The sequence below is a fragment of the Trachypithecus francoisi genome, unplaced genomic scaffold, assembly GCF_009764315.1.
Source record: "Trachypithecus francoisi isolate TF-2019V2 unplaced genomic scaffold, Tfra_2.0 Lachesis_group16, whole genome shotgun sequence".
NCBI classification, from domain to species: domain Eukaryota; kingdom Metazoa; phylum Chordata; class Mammalia; order Primates; family Cercopithecidae; genus Trachypithecus; species Trachypithecus francoisi.
Genome location: NW_022681461.1, coordinates 31,693,104 through 31,695,401, shown reverse-complemented (window position 1 = coordinate 31,695,401; position 2,298 = coordinate 31,693,104). Strand labels below are relative to the sequence as shown.

The window sequence follows — 2,298 nt, the reverse complement described above, 5'->3', positions numbered from 1 at the left end:
GGAGGCTGTTTCTTTCCCTGATTTGTTTGCTGAAAAGGAGAGTGAAAGATGAGACGAGAACCAAAGAAAAGAAAAAAAAAAAGACAGCAGGACAATGGAGAGAAGGAGAAAGGGAGGTGACAAATATAGTAAATAGATTTGAAAACAGATGTGCAATGAATGAAAATCTGTCCAATTATTTTCTCAATTAAAAAGCATCTCATCCTGAATGTCTATATCAGACTCTTATCTATATTCATTTATTATTTTCTGCATCTCTGTCTTGCACAGAGAATACTGTATGAACATCTCAGCAATGGATTTATTTGATCAGAAATTATACTAATGATGATGCTTCAATAAAAGATTTCTAAAAATGTGCAGAATTTTGGGTAGCTTTTGAAACAAAGGATTTAAAAAGTAACATAAACAGCGTTCAGCATCATGATCAGTGTCAGGGTCATCATTCGTTATTGTCATCGATGCCACTGTTGATATTAGTAAACCTGCAGCATAACTATTTTGATCCCTAAAGCAAGCAAGAGTTGGAATTAGGTTGAAATTACAGTCTCAGGATTGGATTTAATGCTTTTTCTGAATGTACAGAGAAACTTAGGTGGCATTTAGCAAATGAGTTAATTTCTTCCTTTAACGATGCTTAATTAGCAAACATCAGGCAATTGGAATGAGTAGGCGGTTTCTACAGTAGAGGACAAGGACTTAAAAAACCTGTAATTGCTAGCACTGTAGAAATCACTAAAAGGACTTTGACGGTTTTTGTTTTGTTTTGTTTTGTTTTTTTCCAATTTAGTCTTGTTGAAAACCATATGAAATAAACATTTACTCACTTTCAAGAAACCACCTCTGTCCTCCAGACCTTGATCATGGTGGGGAGGAAGACAAGCAGCTTGGGGCTTGGTGCTTATTAAAGTCTTGATAGACATGAGCTGAATCAAAATCTGAACAAGAAGACCAAATAGTTTTAAGGGACCCCATTTACACCTCAGTTTCCTGCCCCATCACCACACTCTCAAAAAACTTCTCTCCTATAATCCCACTATTAAGAAAGCATTCCTGTGCTCGCTTCGGCAGCACATATACTAAAATTGGAACGATACAGAGAAGATTAGCATGGCCCCTGCGCAAGGATGACACGCAAATTCGTGAAGCGTTCCATATTTTTTAAACGTCATGCACATGTACCCTAGAACTTAAAGTATTAAAAAAAAAAAAAAAAAAGCATTCCTTTGATTTAACAAGCTTCTATTTAAAAAATGAAAACAAGTCATTGGGAAGGTTAACATAATCGGCAGTAAGGAGACGTTCATCGTTCTTCCAGTAGTATGACTTAGTTATCAAGTGTTTGTTTCTTGCTAACATGGAGAGAAATTCTTGCAATGAAGAAGGACTTCTACTAGCATTAGACCTGGGGAGTTTTTAGGACTCAGAGTAGAAGGAAAGATTTGAGCATGACACAGAGGTGGAGGCTCTGGAAACTAGAGCACATAGACTATCTGGGAGAAGGAAGGAAGGAATGTGCCTCAAAACATATTCTGATTGGTTTCCATACAGCCAAGGTAATGCCCATCTGTCAATTTAGTCCCACCCCCAGCCACTCAAGGCCCAATCAGGTGAGAGGAAGGTGGAGCTTAAGTATCTCCCACCCACCTTCCCTGGCTGTTTATTTGGCTGCCAGCCTGACTTACAATGCACCAGTCCTGATGTCTCATTTCAGAAGCCTGAACTTCCTGTTTTCTACCCGCAAGTCTCACCTCTCATGTGCACTATGTTTTGTTTTTGTACAGTATACTTTTAAACCTCAATTATTGGTCCCATGCCGAAGTTACTTTTCCAATAAACTATTATTAAACATTTCTTTAGGACAGGTTCCTACCACCCTCTTTTCTCCCCACCATTAACTCTAGCACTCCATTAACCATCAATGATTCTTCTTAGTCGAATTTTCAACCTGGCCTTCCACGTTTTTTTCTAACATCTACTTTTCTTCGATGCTAAACTTTCCTAGATCTTTGAGGTCTTTTGTGTCTTTGAGGATACCAGTACTGTGGCTGCAGGTGAACCTGCCCCATGGGTGATGAGCAGGTCACCCAGGACTCTTTGGCCTCACCCAATGTCAGTGGCCTTGATGGCTCAGCAATGCTTGCCTTGTGTAGGAGCATGGGGCCGGTGGAGAGGAGGAGGATGTAGCTTGTCTATTGCCAGATTCTGCCTCTTTCTCCGAATCTGGGAAAGAAGAGTGGGGAACTTTGAAAGGTGGCTAAAGCCCCAACTAGGGAGTCAGAGAGACCTGGATTTGAA

At 39.9% G+C, this 2,298-nt stretch overlaps 1 non-coding gene across 1 annotated transcript; it reads left to right on the top strand.

Moving 5' to 3' along the window:
- The first annotated feature begins 1,055 nt into the window (after positions 1-1,055).
- LOC117099538 lies at positions 1,056-1,162 on the top strand. The gene has a single exon (XR_004443864.1). It is a non-coding gene; the product is annotated as a U6 spliceosomal RNA (small nuclear RNA).
- Positions 1,163-2,298: the final 1,136 nt, after the last annotated feature.